The sequence below is a fragment of the Crotalus tigris genome, unplaced genomic scaffold, assembly GCF_016545835.1.
Source record: "Crotalus tigris isolate CLP2741 ecotype Arizona unplaced genomic scaffold, ASM1654583v1 scf7180000017622.5263843, whole genome shotgun sequence".
Taxonomy (NCBI): Eukaryota; Metazoa; Chordata; class Lepidosauria; order Squamata; family Viperidae; genus Crotalus; species Crotalus tigris.
In genome coordinates, this window is record NW_024096517.1 from 1,241,823 (window position 1) to 1,248,908 (window position 7,086).

Sequence of the window (7,086 nt, forward strand, 5' to 3'; positions counted from 1 at the left end):
TTTGCTTGAACTACTTTACTTATAGCCTAGAATGAATGACTGGAATGCATTCCTTATTAATAGATCTTCATTGCTTTAATATTTGTGAATTCTGCAACAATTGTCATCACGAAGACTGGAGAGGCTAAATTTAATCTTGAAGATTTCTGTGTATGTTTCCTTCCCTTTGGCTTCACTTGCCATCTTGAACTGCTATGACATTCTGGAAGTATTCAACTGCAGGTTTAATCATTGAGATGAAAACTCTAAACACAAGGAAATTTGAAGCTTTTTATACAGAGCAAGTTTATACAAAGGAACTTGCTGAATATGAAACGGATATAAATTGGAGAGACAGGGTAAGTTACTAGATTTGCATTAGCATTAATAGTTGAGATAGTACTTCCAGTGAATATAAATGTTGGTGGATTGTATTTTGACTTCCAGCCCAGGCATAAATTGTGAAACTCATGTTTCTGATAGACAAAATCAGAAATGTTCAATTCCTGTGCTATCTGAAGACTTCCTTGGATGAATCCAATGTGGTGTTTTCCAGGTACTTGAACCCACAATCCTGAGATAGCCAAGATGTTATGCAGTGGTGGGATTCAAATAGGTGAACAACCGGTTCTCTGCGTGGATGCCACTTCTGGAAATCCATTTGGGCCTGGGCAACAAAAAATTAACTACCAGTTCTGCCAAAGTGGTGCAAACCAGCTGAATCCCACCACTGATGTTATGTACTAAGATTTTAGCCTGAAATGAACATTTATGAGAAACTTACAAAGCTCTAGAAATGGATTTAGAATAGCCTTGGTTACAAAACCCCAAACCATGCAACTCTCTAATCTTTAATATGATTTCACTGATTTAAACCGCATATACCTCTGGTTTGTTTTATTAATATTCTTTGTATTTCCAAGGGCAAGAGACTGAGAAAATAAATTCTTGGCTATTATAGACGTCACCTTTTAAATAAACAGCATCTCTGTCATCTTTCTCTCCTTAACCATTTTAACTGTAGTGTGAAAGTCAGACTGCTGAAAAACTACATTAAAGAAAAAAAAAGTTGTAGAATTAATCTCTGGTTGTTTCTTTGCAGATATTACATTACCCAACTAGGCAAAATCATCAGTGCTAGTGACATGGAGTTTGCTCCCTGTTTATATTCAGTAGTCTGCACCATTAATGTTGGTGGGTGACCAATTGATGAGCACCAAGGAACTCCCTAGATATCACTAAAGACCCCATAGTACAACTCTGACCTGCATGTATCCTCTTCCATTAATATCAAGCATTGACATATAGCTAACAAGGTATACAATTCTAGGTACCTGCATGCACAGTTGGAAAGCAACATTGCTCTTCTGAAGGTGGCTTGCAAATCTCTCAACAGGTTACCAAGGTCAGATGCCTAGTCACCTCCTCATTAAAATCTGGGAAGAAATTAACAAATAAAAATGAGACAAAAAAAAAAATAAGTAGAATAAGCAGAGATGAAAATCCTCTGTCTTAATCACACAGTATTTGCCTGGACCCGTAATGAGTCACACAACTCAGCTGTTGCTGCAATTAAATATGTCAGTTCTGTGTAACAGGGTCCCCCTCCAATTTAAATATGTTAGTGTTAATTTTGGCCATAGACAAGGAGATACAGATTCTTCTGCTCTACCTTTTTCTGTGGTTTCAAAACTTCCAAGGGCCAAAATCACAACATCCTCAATCTAAATTAGCAAGCTACTGTGTCAACACATATAATATGTTTCCAAGTCCATGAAAAGAACAAATAACTTTCCATTAACACAGGAAGGCAGGAATAAAATGCTTAGAGTTTAAGCCTACAATAAAAATCTAAATGTAAGTGTTTATTTGTGTGTACTGAAGTGGGGAAATTTTCTTTCTTGCCTACAGTAAAGAGATTAATCTTGCTGAGTTGTGTTTGTGAACCTCTGCCATGTAAACCAGTACCTAAAGAAGGGGTTGATTATTTAAAGAGCTAGGATTTACAGCCATGCCTGACATTAAGAAGACTTGGGGTACTTATAAAAATTGTATCATATGCAGCTGGCATTTATAAACCTGAATAGTTCATTTTAGGAGAACTTTTATTTATAAGCCCAATAGTTAAATGTTTAAAGTCCTCTCTTCACTGTGCTGGAGCAATAGTTTAAATTTCTCATATCTTAAGTCCCAATAAAGAATAGAACAGAATAGAATAGAATAGAATAGAATAGAATAGAATAGAATAGAATAGAATAGAAGACAAGAGAAGAGAAGAGAAGAGAAGAGGTTTATTGTTTAGTCATTGTACTATATCACACTGTATCAAAGATTCTTAGTTCTCTTTGTTAACATTGAGAAGGGATCTATGTATTACCTAGGTTACCACTGTATTCCACTATACTAGTAGAATATACTACTTGAGTAGCATTGTGCTGGAGTATCCATGACAACAGTACTTACTATCTTTTCCTCATGTCCTAACACTTCTCCAACCTATGACTAAAATCTAAGAAATTCATTATTTGGTAAAGAAGAAGAAAAAAGGCATTCCAGATATGATATCCTAAAAGGCACTGCAAAGAAATGGTCTGCTAACCAATATGTTTTTGAAGAAATGCTACAAGGCTGGAAAAATCTGCCTTGACCTGAGAACTGAACTTTCTCAGTTCTGAGGGTTTTAATGTCTCCTGTGGTGCTCTGGTCAAGAGAAACAGTCATTTTTACTCTCATATTCCAGTAGACACCCCGTTCTTGATGTGATCACTAAAAATAAATAGCAATGTGATGGTATATAATCAATCAATCACCTTCTTGAAAACAAAGCAAGATCAGGTATATGTGCCAAAGAATAGTAGGGTTGTAGGCTAGATTGGGAAGTGAAAGAAAATCCGGAAGACAATAGCAAACTATTTGCATATTGCTGCCCAATAATGAAATAAACATATCAATATAATCATTATATTGGCTATACTCGGTAAGGCCCTTTGTTCTAATTTGAGTTTTCTTCCTCATAGTGACAATACAACTAGGAGTCATAACAACAACTGGCATAAATGATTCATCTCTCTAATGAACCAACTCAGAACTGATAAACACACAGGTCAATATATATTTTAATCCACTGACATCAATAAGCAGTAAGCTGACTTCAACAAGCTAAAAAAAATAATAATTTTGCATTATACTATCTAAGCTTAGCCTTTTTATTCAAAACATGGCAGTACGGTAAATTAACAGTTGCTGTTAACTTTTATTACTATTATTATTATTATATTTTTTTCCTAGTCAAACCAGCTTTTTTATTAAAAGTTTGCTAAGTTGTAATGATGGTAAAGCTAACAGACTATAACGCCTTGTTTAACGCTACACTAAATTCTGATTATATGCAAAATTGGTTACAGGTGATTAATTGTTTGCTACAATTTAATTTTCTTCATGCAGACAGCTTAACTTTAGTAAGCTGGTAAACATGTTGTAGACTAGTAACTTCTTCTGATTAATTGTCTTTATCTGATGTGCACACTCCTGCACGGGCAAATCGCTCTGCTACTACACTTTTACGTAAAAGGTAAAGATAAAGATTTGTCAGCCGTGTCCAATTCAAGGGCATGGCACTCATTTCTGTTTCAACATTGCCCAAAGACAAGTTTCCGTGCTTGTATAGCAGAGCATGGCTACATGCCAAAGGCACGTGGAACACTGTTACCTTCTCACTGAAATGGTACCTATTTATCTACTCACATTTGCATGCTTTTTAAATGCTAGGTGGACAGGAGCTGGGGCAAGGAACGGAAGCTCACCTCATTGTACAGAGCTTGGGTCTTGAACTCGGGCTCCTCAGCTCTCCATCCGAGCCTTAAACTGCTGAGCCATCAGTGTAAAACTTTCAAAAACATATCCTCTTCTCAACCCAATCTAGCTAACTGTAAATAAAGGAAGAGTGAAAAAAAATCAATGGACAGGCACATTCTATTTATTTATTTATTTATGAGACTTATATACCGCTTTAAGTGCAAGCACTCTCTAAGCGGTGTACACCAGTAAGCAATATATATATATATTTACATTGCCCCCAACAATCTGGGTCCTCATTTTACCTACCCCGGAAGGATGGAAGGCTGAGTCAACCTTGAGCCGGTGAGATTTGAACCGCTGTCCTGCTGAACACAGTCAGCTAAAGTGGCCTGCAGTACTTAATCTCCTTAATCTCACAAAATATTTCTGGTATTGATGAATTAGAGGCAGAGTACAGGTAAAATTTGCTATAAATCTACATGTTCTTATTTAAATGGCTATATTGAAGCATACAAAGCTAACTGTTCTTGGGTTAGTTATAGGAATCAATGAATATTCAAAGGATGGATTTTTTTTTTTTGCATGCCTTTAACACAAGCAGCCAATCTACATTTCAACTGCATAGTGAATGACAAAAGGTTAATGTAAATGGATTGTAAATCATTACAGCAATGAGGAAGGCTGTATGACTCTTGATCTTGATTTTACTTTGCTATGCAGTTTATCCTGAACAAAACACCACAACAAATGGGAACTCAATTGAACTGAATTCAACCTCTGGTGTCAACTGTTGAGCTGGTTCATGCAGCTTTTCCCCATCAACTGACTAGGAAATAATAAGTAGGAATTCAAGTGGGAGAAAACCACCCTCTTACAGAAATACCCCCAAAACAACAACAACAACAACATGCAGCTCCTATAGATCCATAAGGAACATTCTAAGAAATGTGATGATGTGCTAGGAAATTCAAAAGACCTGATGTCAAATTTTCCATCCTAGTTCACATACTAGCAATATAAAGCAACAGATTTGTCTCTACAGTTTTTAAACTGAGCATTACAAGTATGACAGGCTTGAACTGTCAGCAAGGAAATTGCAGACAGCAGAAACTTTCCTAAATTTTTTTTATATGGATATTTAAAACATAACATTAAAAAAAAATCCTATGGCTAAATAGCTGTAAATATAAAGACTTAAATAAAGATTTTGAACCAAACTTTCCATTACTTTAATGTCTGAACTGAAATAAGGTGTAGGGCTATTTCACTTTTCCTATGATGTCTGTCTTTAGGAGAAGAATGTAGTCTTTAGGAGTAGTCTGTCTTTGGGATAGGGTAGAGTAGAGTAGAGTAGAGTAGAGTAGAATAGAATAGAATAGAATAGAATAGAATAGAATAGAATAGAATAGAATAGAATAGAATAGAATAGAATAGAATACTTTATTTGGCCAAGTGTGATTAGATACACAAGGAATTTGTCTCCGGTGCAAAAACTCTCAGTGTACATGCAAACCAACAGAATAATAATCATCATAATAATGATGCTTTATAAAAATAAATAAATAAATGGTTTAGAGTCTTCTGCTTGAGCAGGGGATTGGACTAAAAGGCCTCCAAAATCCCTTCCAACTCTGTTATTCTGTTCTGTTCTGTTATTCTGACCAATGCAATGAATCGCAGACCTTCTGCTGAAGGGAATCCATGACAGCCGAGTAGATTTCTGTTACTTTTGGCCATCACCTGCTCATTTAAAACCTTGTCGCTGCAAAAAGGTAGGTTCTTTAACTCAACCTCTCCAAATGAATCATTTAAGAAACTGAAACTGTTCTTGATCTCAGCTAAAAATAGTATCCCTAATACATCATTCACTCCCGTGAAGTTAGGAAGATGTCAGGATGAGGTGTTAAGTAAAACCTGCTGTATAATTTCTCAGCACTGTTTGAAAGGTATTTATGGCAATGGAAGGAGCTTGCACAGAGGGGAGAAAGAGATGGTTTAGAAACAAAAGCTTGAAAGCGGAAGCAGAGCCCATAATATAATTTTATCATTGGGTCTTGGGGTAAATAAGTCAGCAAATGCTGTCATGAGATCTAAAAATGAATTACACAGGATCAATCTGCTCTATTCAGGAGTATGATTTTAAGAGGTCAAGACCCCTTCTCTTGGCTGCCAAGACATTTCAATCAAATAACCATTTCCAAACTCCAAAGAGCACTAACATTTGCACACCTCCGTGCCCTCCTAACCACTATGCTGAAAGTTGAACAAAAAAGTATCATAAGAGCTTAGGCTGTGCATATTGTCATTTTGTGCCTTCCATGCAGAGAAAAGAACCTGCCTTGTTGTGTCCTATTCATTGAGATGCCCAGAGGATTCTGACTTCTCGTATGTAAAGCTACTCCTGTTGCCATATGGTTTGGTTTTGTTGAAGGGGGAAGAATGTTATTAAACTCATGACATCTTGATCACTTGGATCACGTAATTACAATTTTATATTTATATTTCCTTTGAAACAGGTATTGCTTCATTACTTTCTTAACCTGAAGGATTCTAGATGGCAACTGGAATAAGGATCTGGACTATATACAAGGATGAGCTTGGGCTCTGGAGCTTCAAGAAAAGAAACCATGTAATGTTGTTCCACCAAACGTGAACTCAGAAGCAAGCATGCAGCTCTCTGGGTGGATATGAAATCCATTTTATGTTTATTTATTAAGAAAATGTATGTGGCTGCCTAATTTACTTACTCTGATTCCAATGGCTTAGAGAAGTAAAACCCCCAAATAAATCTTTGCCTCCCTTGTCACAACAATCAAACCAACATTAGAATATTATTTCTAATGATAATTGTTAATAATAATGATAACACCCAGACCAATCTATTATCAAGACTATTTGTAGTCTGGCAGCCAGTTATTTATTAAGAAAATGTATGTGGCTTACTTACTCTGATTCCAATGGCTTAGAGAAGTAAAACCCCAATAAATCTTTGCTTCCCTTGTCACAACAATCAAACCAACATTAGAATATTATTTCTAATGATAATTGCAACTCACAATCACCACTAAATAGGTGCTAGATAAGACTCAACAGAGTTCAAGAGGGATTGAACTTAGACCACTTATGAGAACTTAACAACTCTAGGCTGATTCCTCTCTTGACTCCATCCCCATGCTCTGCCTCTTTTTCTCCTACACAAACCTACTTATTTGGCTTTCTTTTCGGAGCACGATCAGTTCTAGTGTGCTAAATATCATTTATGTGTTCAAAACTGTTAACTGGTCATAAGCCCAAGATAACTGAATGGGG